This window comes from Fringilla coelebs, assembly GCF_963513975.1.
Source record: "Fringilla coelebs genome assembly, contig: SCAFFOLD_30, whole genome shotgun sequence".
Lineage (NCBI taxonomy): Eukaryota > Metazoa > Chordata > Aves > Passeriformes > Fringillidae > Fringilla > Fringilla coelebs.
Genome location: NW_028167448.1, coordinates 5089443 through 5105340, shown reverse-complemented (window position 1 = coordinate 5105340; position 15898 = coordinate 5089443).

Genomic DNA, 15898 nt, shown 5'->3' with positions numbered 1-15898 from the left:
TACAGTAAAACTAATAGGCAGAGGTTATATGTGCTTACTTACAGATAAAGGCATTTGTTGGAACCCAACCAAGTGGGTGAAGCCCTATCTAAAACCACCATCATCAACCCATGCTGTGTCCAGATGAGGAGAGTCGGCGAAAACACCGATTCCAGACAGCCCTGAATCCACTTCTTTAACACCTGACAGCTAAACAATGATCAGAATATCTACCAAGTTTGCTGGAGTATGCTGGGGGATTACTAGTAACTCCACATAGGCTTAATAGACACGGGTTAGATGTAAACAGCCTCCATTTACCTTCACTTCCATCACAAGTTGAAAATCAGATAGACAGGGCTTGTTATCTGCATGGTTATGCATGCAGACCGTGGCTCAAGGTTCATTGTATAAAGTGTAACTTAAAAACTTGGCGACAAGTTCATCAAGAACATAATTTAGCCTTGATTCAGGAGAAAAAGCAAAAGCTTAGGCCTACTAACCTAATATGCATAAGATGCTCTAACCACCTTTACACTCTTACCCCTAGAGTAGCATTAGCTAAATTTTTAGGGTGTAACTGGGGGGGATTTTAGAGTTTTCTCCAGGATGTATCTTTGATAGAAACATATGAGCAGAGATTGTTACTGTGGGTGCAGTTTGGACTTGCTTTCATTGCTCTAGTAAACCAAATTGTACTAGGGAGCAAGAAAATAGCTACTGAATGTGGAGTAGGAATGCAATACCACAAATACATCACGTTAGTGAATGGGAGTGGGAACAGGCCAAAGCATTTTGGGCAAAGTGCAGGCGTGATCGTAGACAATGGTACAATGGCAATAGTCTGGCAGATATTAACAATGTTGCTTAGTGCAGTGATTAGGGAGACGCAGGGAATATACAATATAGAGCAGCAAGCTAACATGTGGGATACATGGGCTAACAAAACAGGGCAAGAATCCTTTTGCTTATCACTAGCCACACCTTCGGATCCATTTCGTACCTGTTTGATTAAAGTTCCCTTAGACTCAATGGAAGAATTTGGAAATTGGACCAGAGCTCAAATTTATGGCAACTTAAGTAACGCCTGGTCAAATTGGTGTACTAATCAAAATGGAATAATCACAGATAATTGCTGTGAAAAATGACCAAAAAAAAAAAAAATCCCTAAAAATCCTTTAGGAGCTCAGGCAGTTAAAATAACTGAGAATTTAAATACTACAAGTCAGGAACCACAGGAGCTGGATATTCTGGGATCATTGCCCAGAAATTATTGTTAGCTCTTTGAAAACTTCAAGGGTAAAGAGCTGATTAGGGAGAAGTCAGGAAGACCCAGAGATGATAGCACTTGGATGTCTCCTGTTTCTTCGTGGTATTACAATACCACGGCATACTGTGCCAGCTGGACACGGTCTGTGCCCCTAAAACAAAAATCAGCAAGCATGTTGCCTCCTGGAGTTTTTCTCATTTGATGAGATAGAGCTTGGCCTGCAATTCCTACGAAAGCATTAGGAGGACCATGTTATTTAGGGAAATTGACGCTGTTTGCCCCTAGCATTCAACAGATGCTTAACAGCAGGCACAAGTTCCAACATCCAAAATGTAGTGTGCATTCATTAGGCTCAGGCTGTAAGGATAATGTAGAATTGTGGAATAGGCCTTTGGTTAAACTGGCATCACTTTTTACAGCAGGAGTAGCCTCATCACAGGCCCTTATGCAATTAAAATGATTGGCTTGTTGGACAGGGAAACAAATTAACATTACATCTGCAATACTGAATGAGCTTACCACTGATGTAGGTAGCTTACGCCACGCTGTGTTACAAGACAGGGCTGCTAGAGATTTTTTGTTGCTAGCAGAAGGACATGGACGTGAGGATTTTGAAGGGATGTGTTGCATGAATCTCTCTGAACACTCTAAATCTATTCACAAGAAAATCCTGGTGAATACCAGGCTGGCTCAAGGATTTAGTATGCTTCGGCATTATGATACTTTGTATTCTTTTTTCAATTCTGCTTATAGTGCCTTGCTTACTACGCTGTGTGCGGAAACTAATTGACCGTGCTTTTAAATCAGTCTGGCTTGTGCAAAAACAAAGCAGGGAAAATGTTGTGGATTTTTTGAAGATTGAGGAGTTTTTGCTGGACAATGGCCATATTCAGCCGGTGCACAATCCAGCCTGCTTGGGATAATGGACAATGGACACGTTCACAAACAATAATTGACATATTCAGAAAATGGGATCTGTATATCCTTGAAAAAGATAGAAGAAGAGTCATCTGGACTCAGCAAGTTTGTCAGTGAGCCTGAGAAAGTAAGGAAAAAGACAGTTCTTGGGTGGGACAGAAATCCACAGCCAGACACATGGAAAATTAGATGATCCAGTCAGCATCCTATCTGAGACACATGAACAGCTAGGATAACCAGTCATGTATTAGCTAGAGATGCAGGGACAGTAGAGAATTATTATAAATATGGTCTTTTTAAGGGTAATAAATTTGGCTTGATTGGATCATATTGGTAATGGTGTGATGTCCCTGAACCTCTGCATCCTGCTAGTTTCCCCCACAGTAAATGATGTAGAGCAGCTTGGGCAGCTCATCCACCAGCTCCCTCAACCCCCTGGGATGGATCCCATCTGCTCCCAGAGACACCTGTGAGCATCTGAGTGGCTCAGCAGGTCCCCAGCTGCTTCCTCCTGGATTACAGGGGGGCTCTTCTGCTCCCTGTCCCCATCTACAGCTCAGGAGAACACTTGTCCTGAGGACAACATGACGTATTGTTGTAAACTGAGGCAAAGAAGGGGTTAAATACCTCAGCCTATTCCTCAGCTTTAGTTACTGTATTCCTCCCCATATCCAAAAAAGAATGGAGGTTGTACTTGTCACTCCTTTTGCCATTAATGTATTTATAAAAACATTATTATCCTTCACAGAAGTGGCCAGGTTAAGCTCTAATGAACCTTTCATCTCTAAAATTTTCCTTTTGCAGGTTCTAGCAACATCCTTAAACATTTCCTGAGTTCCCCCCCCGCCCTGACCAAAGATGATGCATCCACTTTTTTTTCTGTGAGTTCCTGGAAGAAACTCCATGCCCATCCAGGCCAGTCATTTTCCTTGCTAGCTCACTTTTTGGACCAGCAGAACAGGCTTTTGCTACTCCTCCAAAATTTCTTTCTTCAGATGTGTCCATCCTTCTTCGATCCCTTTCTTTTAATGTGTTGATTGCCTTTAAAAAATCAGTACCTGATTTGGTATTCTCCAAATCTGAATCCTCAATAGGCCAAAGTCTGCTCTCTGTACCTCCAGTGTAGAAGATTTGTTGATGCCCATCCTTTCAGAGAATATTTAGAAACCCAATATTTTCATGGTCACTGCGCCCCAAACAGTCTCTGACCAGCACATCTCCTTCCAGCCCTTCTCTGTTTGTGAGCAGCAGGAGACAGAGCTTTCCTTGGCAGTGGGAATTGCAGGAAGCCTCCCCCAAGTGCAGCTTGGAAGGTTCAGCCTGGAGCTGAGGAGAAAGCAAAGTCCCTCCCAGGGCAGAATGTTGGTGCTGGAGGTGTCCCAGCGTGAGGCTGGGCCATGGCCGGGCTCTGTGTGCCAGGAGCCGGCAGCGCTGGGTGCAGGGAGCCCAGGGAGGGCCCAGAAACGCTGGGTGAGAAATGCTGGGGCACAGCGAGATGGGCGAGTGCAGCCGGCCAGGGCAGAGGAGCAGCACGCCCAGGGGGCACAGCCTGCAGGACAGATGGCCGAGGGCTGGGCAGGGCTGGCAGGGCCACAGGCACCCAGGCCTTTGTGCCCTGGGCTCGGGCAGCGCCTCTGGAGCCCCACAGGAGGAACTTTCCTGGCAGGGGCTGCACTTTGGTTCTGCCTCGGCCTCCCTGGGGAGGCTGGCAGGGGCTGCAGGCTGATGGCGTTTGTCCTTGCTGCCCCTCACATCCCCTGGCCCACAAAGAGCCCCGAGCCAGCCGGGAGGGACAGGCCCTGCTGGCCCAGGCTGGGCTCAGGGCTTGGCCTTTCTGCTCCCTGCAGCCAAGCCAGGCCTTGCTCAGCATTGCAGTGCCCTGCCCAGAGCCTTGGGCTCCCTGCACTCCTGGCCTCAAGGATCTGCTCTCAGCACTGCCTGGGCAGCCTTGGGCACTCCCTGCCCTCCCTGGGGCCCAGCCGTGCTCCAAGGCACTTGGAGTTTGGCTGCTGACTCCTTGAGCAGCTTCTTCATCCTTCTCTCGCTGCCTGAGGCTCCTGGAGCCAGCCCCAAAGCCACCGTGGGGCTGATTAAAATACAGAAAGCCCTCAGGAGCTCTTTGTCTCCCTTCCATTGTCTGTGAGTCTCCAGGGCTTGTGCAGGGATTGGAGTCAGCTTGGAGTTCCCTTCAGGAGGGAGATTCCAAAGTGCACCTCATGATCTCTGGTTTTAGTCAAGGAATTTTTTTTTTTTTATTTTTCATTTCAGAGAAGAGGTGACAGAAGCATTCCCCAGGTGATCTTGATGCTGAATGTCTCCTTAGGAGGTCTGGGCAGGGAGAAGAATGAGCCCCTTGCAGGCTGAGCCTGTTTGGACAAGCTGCTCCTCACTCCCAGCCTCACCGTGTCTGACATCGCCCACCTGGGACTGACATTGCAAAACATAAAAAAATTTATGCATTTTCCCTTATAAATAAAGTTATTAATTTAAAAAATTATAATTTTATTATCCTAATTATGATACTATTTTCAATATTTCATTACATTTTTAAAATATTTATATTAAAAAATCAATATATTTTTAGCAACCAAGAAAATCATTGGTCATTGGTTCTAAGTAACACAATTCCCTTCGTTATTTAATTAATATGTATTGGCTATTTATTTCTTCCTCTTTATGGTAACTAGTAATATTTGCAGTCCTTTTGGCATTATTGTTGTGAAAAATGCTTTTTTTATGATTGGCTTTTTGCAAATAATAAAATGAATATTGTATGTGTTGTGTTAGAAAGTAATGCTGTACTAATTCTCTTAGGTAGTTTGTTAAATATAGTTTTAGGTCATAAAAAATGTTAAAATAAAAACTATGTTATGTAGGATACTTTTTTAAAGAAAGGACTTGCAGTGAGATAGCAACCACAGGACACCTAAATCTTTCAGAGAAAAAGAATTTCTTTCCCTCTTATCAGAGGAAAGGAACTTCTTCCCGCCTCGAAGGCGCTGTTAGGATTCAGAGGAAGAAGTTGACGATGACCAGACAGAATCCTGTGTTTGAATGGAATTTAAGCATCATGTATGAAGTGTATGAATATGCAACAGGCCATTGTTTTTAAGGGTTAATCCTTGTTAACAGGTGGGTTTTTTTGGGCTTGTGCTGCCCAGAAAAAGGTACCTGGATGTCTGTAACTCTTTGTTTTTATTGTCTCATATTGTCCTAATTCAACTTGTCCAAATTATTATTACTCTAATTGTATTACTGTTTTTATAACCATTTTATTACTATTAAACTTTAAAGATTTTTTAAAAAGAAGTGATTGGCTTTTTCAGCCATTTTTATCATCTTTTTCTCCTAGAGGGTCAAGGGGGGGGCACTCTGAGGTGCCTGGAGACATTTCTGGGGCACATTTGGAGCAGTTTTGGGTCTGGGGAGGGAATTCAGAGAGAACTTGAGGCTCTGGAGAACATTTGGGGCAGCCGGGTGGGCACTTGGAGGGGCACTCAGGGATTCTGAGGGACAGTTCGGGGTCCAGGGCAGCACTTGGGGGTGCAGGGGGGCCCTTGGAGCCCAGGGAGGGAAATTTGGGGCCCTTCGGGGTCCGGGCGGGCCCTCAGGGGGCTCTGACGGGGCTCTCTGGGGCGCGTGGTATGACAGGAAATGAAGTCCCGGAAGTGGTTGGAACACGATGTTTGGGGGTCCGGGAAGGCTCTTAGGGGACACTTTTGCGTCCGAGCCCCGACTTGAGGTCCTCGAGGGAACGTAAACGGTTCGGGAGCCCTTGAGGGGAGATCGGGGAGCTCTAACCGGGCTCTGTAGGGCGCGGGGCATGGCAGGAGTTTTAGGCACGGGACTGTGTTCTGAGGGGCTCTGGGGCTGCGGGGGATGAGAGGAGATGAATTCCCAGAAGTGGCTGTGCCGAGCATCTGTGGGGTTGGGAGGATTCAGGGGGTCCGGGGACGCTTTTGGAGGGTCCCAAATGGGCGCTGAGGGGGCACTGAGGGATCCTGGAGGGTCTGGGGGACACTCATGGGACAGCTGGGGAGCAGATCCCGGGTTCTGTGGACTGCGGGGCATGATGGGCATTGTAGTCCCGGCTGCAATGGGGCTCAATCTGGCCACGGGGCATGATGGGAGTTGTAGGCAAAAAAAAAAAGATGGCGCTGACCCTAGGCACCGCCTCTGAGGCTCCGATCTCTGGCGCTGATTGGCTGTGGGCAGTGAAGGGTGGGGCATCGGCAAATGGGAGGTACTGGAGGCGGGAACAGCCCATTCAACCTCTCCAGTCCCTCCCAGTACAGACCAGTACAGACCAGTACAACCCCAGTACAGCCCAGTACAACCCAAGTAGAAACCAATACAACCCCAGTGCCCCTCCAATCCCTTCCAGTACAGCCCAGTCCCTCCCAACACACCTGAGTTCATTCCCAGGTCCCCCCCAATATCATCCACAGGATGCCCCAGTGTCCCCAGTTTTCTCCTCAATGTCCCCAGTGTCCCCCTTGTCCCCAGTTTGTCCCAGTATCCCCCAGTATCACTCATGGCTGAGGCTCTGCAGGCCCAGGCAGGCTCAGCCCTGCTCCACCATGGGATCCCATGGGACAGGGCACGCTGGGATTTGCCCCTACAGCTACCAAGTGTGTCCAGAGAAACTGCAAGGAGAGGGTGACCTCTGTCAGTGGGACCCCTCTGTGCACAGGTACCCCCACTCCTGGGGTGGCTGTGCCAGCTCTCCCAGGCACCTCCAGCCCTGGGAACCTGGAGAAAGTGCAAACCACAACTTTGCAAATGCTGCCTGTGCCCATAATGCAAAGAGAACTGCAGTGTGAAAAAGAAAATTTGTTTATTTTCAGAAGAGTAGCAACAAGAATACAGAACACTTTTACATTGTAAGAATATTTGTAACAACAACAATCCATAGAACATATATACATTTTGTAACAACAACAATCCAGAGAAAGTATATACGTAAGAACATATCTAGCAAAAATATATGAAATGCATTTGCAGATATCGAAAAAAAGCCCCACATCCTATATCCTGAAGACAACAAAAAACTGTAAAACGTATGTACAAAAGGGTGGCATCTCTATCCGGGATGTCCATCGGTCCTGGAAGAAAAGCAAGTGCCATGGTCACGGTAGTCAGGCACAGAGGGCTCTTCCATGTGTCCCCAGGCTGGCTCACGCTGGCCCAGCAGGACTCTGCTACCAGAACTGAGCCTGGCTGGGTCTGGGATGGAGCTTGTGCGGCCCAAAGCGAGCACAGGACCAGCTGGGGATGGCCTCCAGAATCCAGTGCACAGGGTGCCACGTCCCTGAGCAGGGAACAGCCCAGCCCCAGCCTGGCAGCAGGGGACCCACTCTGCCTCTGGGGACCACATGCCTGTCCTGCTGCTGGCATTGCTCTTTATCCCAAGATCATGGCTTCTTCCTCATCTTTTTCATCAATGTCCATGTCCTCTAGGTAGTCTTCCATTTCCACTTCCATCTCTTCTTCCAAATCCATGTTCACATCAACTTCCATCTCCTCCTCTCCAGTCTCTTCTTCTTCCATTTCCACATCCTCCACTGTATAAATCTGCATATCCACTTCCATCTCCTCCTCTCCAGTCTCTTCTTCCTCCATTTCCACATCCTCCACTGTATAAGTCTGCATTTCCACCTCCATCTCCTCCTCTCCATCGGTGACAGCCTGCAGAGGTGGCAGAACCTCAGAGTGGAGTCCCTGTCCCACACCAGGCCCACAGAGCTCCAGCCCACCCGGGCAGTTGGGGGTGTCCACCTCCATGGATGGCACCATACCTTCCTCAGGACAAATGGGAGCATCCTGTAGGGATGGATGTCAAAATCCAGGCACTAGTGAGCTTTCAGGACTGATGGGGGTAGCAGGGGCAGGTGACCAGGAGGGTGACAGCAGTGGGCAGGAGCAGAGCGAAGGGTGCGCTGACACAACGACCAACGGCTGTCTTGTGCTCTTTGCCGGGTGCTGGCAGTTCCACTTGGAACGGGGGAGGTGACATCACAGTTCCCAGGAGTCCAGGGCCAACCTGAAGTGGACAACGGAGACCATAGAATGATGGGATCCCTGAATGGTTGGGCTTGGAAGGGACTCTGAAGACCATCTTGTTCCAAGCTGAGCAATCTTTCCCCAGAGCTTGGGGGAGCCCTGTTCCCAAGGATGGGGCATCCACAGCCTCTGTGCACAGCCTGGGCCAGTGCCTCCCCACCCTCAGTGTCAAACAGCAGCTTCCTTAGATCCAGCTTCAATCAACCTCCTGCATGTAAAGCCATCCCCCTTGTCCTGTCCCCACAGGCCCTGTTGAACACTCTGTCCCCTTCTTCCCTGTGGGACCCTTCCAGTCCTGCAGAGCCACAGTGAGGCCCCCCCAGTGTCTCCTCTTTCCAGGCTGAGCATCCCCAGCCCCACTTGGACAGCAGTCAGTTATATCAGGGGCAGTCAAGGCTGAAGGGTAGCAAAGAGCATCAGGAACTGAGAGATGGAAGCTTTAGGCCCAGGTTTGCCTCTAAATGTACAAAATTAATAACAGTGGAGGGGAAGATGCTGAGACACTGGCTCTGTTCTAACTGGGGATTTTTTTATTTCTTCTTTTCTGTGATGCTGACCCAGGTTTTTCTGTTTGAAAGGAAGCTTGGCACAATGTCCACTGTCTTCTCCATTTGTGAAACACTGAGCAGAGTCCGGGCAGGCTGATGATGCAGAGCAAAACCTGCAAATATACTGGTGATCCTGGGCCTAAGGATGCAGCTAAACCCAGCCAAAAGTAATTTCTGGAAAGTCAAACCTGGTTTACATTTTCTTCAGTTTTGCTATGCCAACTTAACCAGTCATTTATAAAAAAGCAAATAAAAAGTTAAAACCAAAACAGAGAAAAACCCAAATAAACAAACCCATGCAAACCAATCAAAACCCCCCAAATCCCAAATAAAAAACAAAGGGAATGAGGAATTAGTGGCTGTTAGATGCCATTATTAGGAGCAATAATTCTTTCTCTCCTGCTTGTCTGAGCTCTCACAGGGAGCTGAGAGCTCTTTGGGGTTAAACCTGACTCACTTCAGTGCCTTCCTTGGTGCTGCCTGTGTACTTGGACACTTGAAGGGAATCAAGTCTCGGTGTGGAGATTACAGCTGGGAAATGATGGCTCTTTTGAAGAAGACAAGAATGCTGTTGCCAATCTTTTCCAGGATAATCTGAGCACCTTGTTTTGGGGAGAAACAGGCTCTGATCAGCAAAGAGGTGGCTGTTGCAGGTACCCAGGTTTGGAGGGAAGGGTGCAGCTCCTGGGAGTGTGTTTGTGGGGTGCTATAAGGTTTGTGTGGGCTCCCTGGAGCAGTGGGAACACCCCACTGGGAAATGCACATCAGGTAATGGGTGCACAAAGGGCCTGAAGTGTGACCAGCTTTGGTGAAGGTTTCCACAGGAAAAAATATTTTTAGCAGATTTTGGACAACTTGAGGCTCCTTCTCATGTCCTTTGCCTGATGAACATTCCCCCTTTGCAAGAGCATGGGGAATCCTGAGCTCACACAATAAAAATCTCTGAGAATTATATTTTTTTTTCTATTTTTCAGTGTTGTCATCCCAGCAGGAGTCAGAGAAGATGTGTGACCTGGCTGTTTTTAACTTTGTGACAGGAACAATGCCATGGGGCAGCTGGTGAGAGGAGCATCACTGCTCTGTCCTTATTTTCCAGCACAACTGAGGATGATTTAAGAACTGAGGCACAGCCAAGACCTTTCCTCCTGCTGTGCTCATCAAGCAATCACTGCCTCATCACACCTCAGCTTCAAACACCTGGTTTGCATCTGGCTGACCTTGACTGCCCTGCCTGGATGGGAAGATGAAGAGGTGGAAGTGTAAAAGATTGGGATTTGATGGGTGAGCTGTGAAATAGTGGCTGGTGCAGGCTGGTTTTGGGTAAACATCGTGTGCTGTGCCATGGAGGATGAGAGTAAATGGATTAAAGAGGAGATAAAAAGGGCAAGGCACCTGATTAGCTCCTGTTAAAGAAAATGTTGGGAAAATATACATGTAAGAAATATGTCAGAGATGGTCATTAACTGCACTGCAGGGTCAGAGCTCCTTTCATAATTGGCCATGAAGTGAATACCAGAAATGATTAAAAAGTTCTTAAGGGCTGAGGGCTTTTACTGAATGATTGGGAGAAACAAAGGAATACTGTTTCTGGTAGAACATTTATTATCATTTAAGCATGATCCTCTTTCTGACATAACAGCTGCTTGGAATAAACTGAAGTATCTTCTCCATTAGCTCTGGCAGGAGCTGGATAAAGCTTTCATTCAGGTAAACTTTCATCCAACATATGTCTCTAGAATAATAAATTTAATGGGAGCCATCAAACCTATTGTATGAGTAAGGATTGTGCTTAGGGCAAGAAAAAAGAGTAATTAGGAGTTGACAAACCATGACTTAGAGTGGGGAAATTATCATTTATGCTGGTTTAGGGGAATATTTAACTAAGCTAAGATAAAAGTCTACCTTCATGGCAGGCTAAGCTTTATAACAGAATTGTACTAGAGGAAATTTAGTAGTTCTGGGCTCCAAACAGACCTTTAGATACAAGTTTACCTCTGGTTGGAGAAAACTCAGGGCTTGAGCAGGATTTTATGGCTTTGCTCTTGACCCTTGGGCTATAAATGCTCCTGTAAAATTCATGCCAAAGTTAGAGCTTCTACAAATTTCCAAGAGTTTCAATGGAGAAAGGTCCACCTGGACTTTGGGGACAGTTTCTCAGAGCAGAACATTTCAAGTGCTATTGAACTGCATTTAAACTCCCTTTTATTGGGGCATAAATTTCACACCCTGCTCCATCAGTCTGACATGTTCTTTGAGAAGAGACAAACTTTACAAACCACTTTAAAAATAATTTCACTGACAGGTTTGCAGCTCAGAGAATGTTAATAAACTGAAATGGCTTTTCACCCTGCAGTAGCTCCCAAGTAATTATGATTGTCTGTAGGCAGACTAATGAAAGCAGCTTTTAACAACCTAATGACAATTTGAACCAGCCCTCTGCTCCACAGACACATCCCTTTTCTGTCCCTGCTTTTCCTGCATCCAGTGCTTCCCAGAGAAGTTTAGTGTTGCTTGATGGTCAGGTAAAAACAGCTTTCTTTTGTAGGAGTGGTGCTGCTCTTCTCTGAGGTGGAGCTTCACCTGGGCTGCTGCCATGCTGGGCTCACCCCACAAAGTCCAGTTCTGCAGGAGCTGGGCAGCATGGAGAGCTTTGATAGCAGAGCATGGCAAAACTGGAGTGGAGGGATTCTGGCTCAGTGTGCCCCTCAGTACCAGACTGCATTAGTTATTGAAAAATCTTGAGTTCAAAGAGAAGATGTTGCTGGTTTGGCACTTAGCTTGCTTTCAATACAGTTTTCCCTGGCACTTCAGATACTGTTTTTCTCTTGCTTTCAATAGTCTGTCATCCCAGATGACCTTTAAAGGTCCCTTCCAACCCAAACCATTCTGTAATTCTTTGGATACATGATGAATAGCAACATGTGTTTTACCCTTTTTGTGGATGATATTACATCATGTCTGGCCTTTTGGGGCTCTTCTCGAGGTCCTTGGGACTACACTCACTCCTATTTGCTCTTCATTGGTTTTTTTGCTTACCGGTGAGCATTTTCAGTTCTGCCACCCATGTTTAGAGCAAGTTTTCTGTGACTCACTGCAGCAAACACCAGGTCAGTCCAAAAGAGCATTAGGAAGTAGCCAGATGTATTTCCCCTTCTTCCTTCCAGGTACATGCTGCTGTTTTGAGCACTCTGGCTTTCTGAGCTCCCTCACATGTCTTGATCCTTTTCTGGATAACCAGAGGGGTATGAGGATTAAATCCTGTCTCAGCTCTGAGGTCTGGCTTTTGAAAAGTCCCAGTCATCCTCTCCTACTCATCTCATCCTGGCCTTGCTGGAAATATTATCCCTTCATGGGATTGTTGTTCAGCTTTGGGGCATTCTGGCACTGCTTTTCAGTGAAAGTTTTGGAGACTTTGAAAGGTTTCCTAGTGTGGGAATGACAATCCTCAATGCTAATGTTTGATGGGGGATGCAGTTGCCTGAGGTGTGAAACCTCCTGAAAAACATTGTTTGTTCTTTTTTGCTTGACTTTTCCTTGACTGTTTTCATCAACAGATTAGGAGGTTTGGGGATGTCTTTTCAAAGTGAATTTCAATGATTCTCCTGTCTGCCATTTCAAAGGGATACTGTGGTTTGGGGGTTTTTTAACCAGCAGCTGCTTACAGTCCAATGAGCTAACTGCCTTTAATTAACCATAATATATCCCAGAAGAGCAGAAGAAGAATGGAACAAAATCAAGTGGTGACAACTCTGTGACTGGACCTGGACCTGCCCTTTCCCAGGTGCAGGATTCTGGGCAGCCCTGTAACCCTTTGCTGGCCACTTTGAGCTCTGCCATGCAGCGCCTTGGGTTTCTGGGGAGGGCAAAGCATCCAATCCCTCAGCTCCAGGTTCACACTTGTACAGTCACCTGCAAACCCAGAGGCCAGTGGCTATTTCTGTCTGTGGGATTTGCACACTGGAGCTTTGATTTTGAAAGTTTGGGCAGCCTGGCTGCTCAGGGAGGGATCTCTCTGCCTTGAGGGTCTCTGAGCTCTCTCCTCTGCGTGAGGGGCTCGAATCTGTTCTTTCCTCACCTCCTTATCTGCAGGTTTCTTGGTGGAGGCTTTTGCAGACAGGAGAGCATGGCAGGAGGGCTCAAATGAAACAGTTATGTCTGGAGTCTAGCTTTAGGTAGTTGATTCATCCCTTAGCTGCTGGGCCTTAAAATTCTTTAAACTCCACATGTCATCTCCTCATACCAGTGTGGGACTGAGACAACACTGAGCTTCTGGGCTTTTCCTGTGTTAGCAGAACAAACTATTGCACTTCTAAACTGTGCAGATCAGCATTAACTGTAATAAATGAGAAGCTTGACTAGGCCAATATTCAAGCAACAATCAATTTATTAATTAATATGGTAAAGTATGAGCAAAGCAGAGCTGGGTACAGTGGGGGAAGTTTTCCCTCCAACTGCACGCTGATATTTGGGGCTTACAGGTATTTATAGGGGTACTCAGAAGCTTTCTCAGCAGTTTCTGTTCCAATTTTTTTTACTCATCAGCAGTTTTTATTCCCAATTTTTACATCACAATTCTATACACTGTTGTGATCTAGTTTTTCTTCAGGATGTGTCCCAAAAAGGAGGATCCCCAGATGGTGTTGGTAGTTTCCCAGATGTTGGTCCAGTTTCTGCAAGAATAAAGACGAATCCCATCTGGTGAAGTCCAGCTCCCCAGATGTGGGCCCACCTTTTTAATTACAATGACCATAAATCTCATAACAGTTATGTCCAGCTTCCCTTGGCCAAAATTATAAATCCTTGAGATGATGTTCATCTTCCTTTCTCAAGCTGTTTTTTCTCAGTTTTGTTAAGGAGTAAGAAAAGGATATTTCCTTTATATGTATTCCAAAGCTATAGTTTCAAGGATACAAGCAATATTCTAAAATTATACTTCAAAAGGTTATTATTGCAGCACTCTTTAAGGCCTGACTACAAGCAAAAAGAAACATCCTTAATGCTTTAATTCAAATGCTCCAAAATCAATCAAGGTTAATTGCAAACAAAAGACAGGTTCAAAGGCCTTCTTCCATGCTTGACTTTCCTCAGTTATGATTAGAATTCGCAGCTGTCCCATGGTCGGTGTGCACACACATCGCAATCCCAAATACACACATTGCCTGTCTGTACCTGACACCAAACACAGCTTTGTATTTCACATAACCTGAGGCTTCACCCCACTCATTACAGACATCAGGGGGGAGCTGCTTATACTGCTCATCTCTGCCCCTGGAAGAGAGGAATTCAAAGAATGAGATGCCCCATAGGATTCTGGTTGTGTGCTTTCCTCAAAAACATGGTGAGATGAGGTGTGTAGGACTCATTTCTTCAGAAGGGCAGGAGAAACTTCTGAAGGCCTCCCCTAAAGGGCCTCCTTACCCAGTAGTCTGACACAGATTTGCTTCTGAAGAGCTTTGTAATTTGTCCTTATTATGCTCTATCTGTGATTTAATGAAAGTCTCTTTCTCTACTGTAATTGAGCTCTTCATCTCATCGCAAAAGCAGAGCACAATCCCTTCAGAGATGGTGTTTGAGTAACAGCCTGTTTGTGTTTCCTCTGCTGTGCTGCTGCTCATGGAGCTGCTCACTCCTCATTTAAAAGCAGAAAATAAACAGATTTCTCTGAGTCAAAAATACATCAGTGATGCCACACAGAGTAGGTCTGAATAGAAAACTCTTCCACTGCCCAGCTGAGCAAGCAAGATCTTCCCTGGTTCTGCAAAGAATATGAAGAAGGGAGTTTTCCTTAGGGAGCACCTGAGGCCTCATGCAGGTGATGCTCAGCAAGAGGCACCTGGGCATGGCAGCTGTCAGCTAAACAATTGGCTCTGGGCAGGTAAGAGTGGGCAGGAGGTAAGAGTGGAAAGTCAAAACAACAGGATGCTGAAAAACTTGTAAGAGGAATAATGACCTCAGTGAAAACGCCTCCATCTTAAAGATTCAAAAAGCATTTTTACAAAAATCCCCCAAAATGTCCTGATTTTGATCAGTCTGATCATCCTAATAAGCATTTTGCAATCAGAATTAGGAGTTGAGAGACACTCAAGAAGGCTCAGCAGAGGATTTTTCATTGGGACCTTAGTGCAGATCTTTTACTGTGCTGTAGTTTGGAAGGAGGCCCCGAGCTCCAGCTGCAGCCTGGGGAGACCCTGTAGACAGAAACACTCCCCAGAGCTGCTGTGGGACTGACCCAGAACCAGAATCTGGAGGGAACTGTGTCAAATACTTCCCACTAGAAAACACTTGAAGCTTGATCCACACTTCTCAGTTCAGAGCACAGGCAGTGCCAGGAGTCACCAGTTTGCTGCTGCTCTGTTCAGAACTGGTGGCTGTGAGTGGCAGAGCTGTGGGGTGAACAGGCTGATGGCTTTTTGAGGCACACAGAACCTTCCATCTCTACTGCCCTGTTCCCTGCAGAGAGTGGATTTTCCTAGAGAAATACCTGGAGAGTGGGAAGGATGAAGAGAAAATCATTCCCTGCCAGTGGATGCTGTGCTTGTTGCAAACACAGGAGTTACATCTGGTAGGAGTCCTTGCTGCCAATCCACAGGGATTCCAGGCTGAGATCAGCTCAGCTCTGTCATTTGCCAGGAGATGGAGGATCAGACTTTGCACCACACTTCCAGAGCTGCCCTGACCCAGCCTGCAGAGCAAGAAAGGATCAGGATCGGGTTCCAGTGCTGTTTTCAGCACTGTTTTATTCACCCTGAGGGGACAGCAGGAGGCTGCTGGCGCCTTTGCCTTGGGAATTGGAGATCATGGCTGCTCTTGTCCCTCTTCTGCTTGCCACTTGAATTTTATCTGTAAAAGGGCAACTGCCTTTTTCGATCAGTGCTTCTCAGAGTGCTTTCAGGACAGGGAACTTGGGCTTTTTGTTGCAGGCATCATGATTAGCAGATCTTGAATACTCACAAATCCTTGAGCACAAAGTCAAAGAGAATAAAGCAGCCTCACAGGCCACATTTGCAGTGCACAAACACAGCCCTGCTGCTGCTGCTGAAATAGAATCGACTGACAGAGGCCATCACAGAAATTGCCTCTCAAGTGTCAAATCAAATGAAAAAAGCCACAAGGAGGAAGA